The following is a 384-nucleotide window of genomic DNA, read 5'->3' on the forward strand; positions in this document are numbered from 1 at the left end:
CTCCCGATTTTCTTTAAGAAGCCTTGTTCTAAAATCCACCCCCAATCAGATGTTACTTTAGGTACAAATCCACTGCGGTGGGGTTTTGCTTTTTTTTTTTCTTTCTTTTTTGCTTTTTTTTTTTTTTTTTTTTGCTCCCCCTTCTCCCCCCTCCCGGTGGGCACGGCCCCCTCCGTGTTCCCTACGGAGCCCGCCCCGCTGCCGTGAGACCCTCGCTCACCCTTGAAATCCCCCGGGGCCAAGCCTGCCCGTTCCGCGCCGCGCTGCCGAGGGCACCCACGGATTTACTCTTTCTCTTTCTTTCTCTCTCTCTCTCTCTCTCTCTCAGCCGCTCACCCCCAAAAAACTCTCCCGCCCCCCGGCGCCAAAGCCTTTTTTTTTTTT

Source organism: Calidris pugnax, unplaced genomic scaffold (assembly GCF_001431845.1).
Source record: "Calidris pugnax isolate Ruff unplaced genomic scaffold, ASM143184v1 scaffold19, whole genome shotgun sequence".
Taxonomy (NCBI): Eukaryota; Metazoa; Chordata; class Aves; order Charadriiformes; family Scolopacidae; genus Calidris; species Calidris pugnax.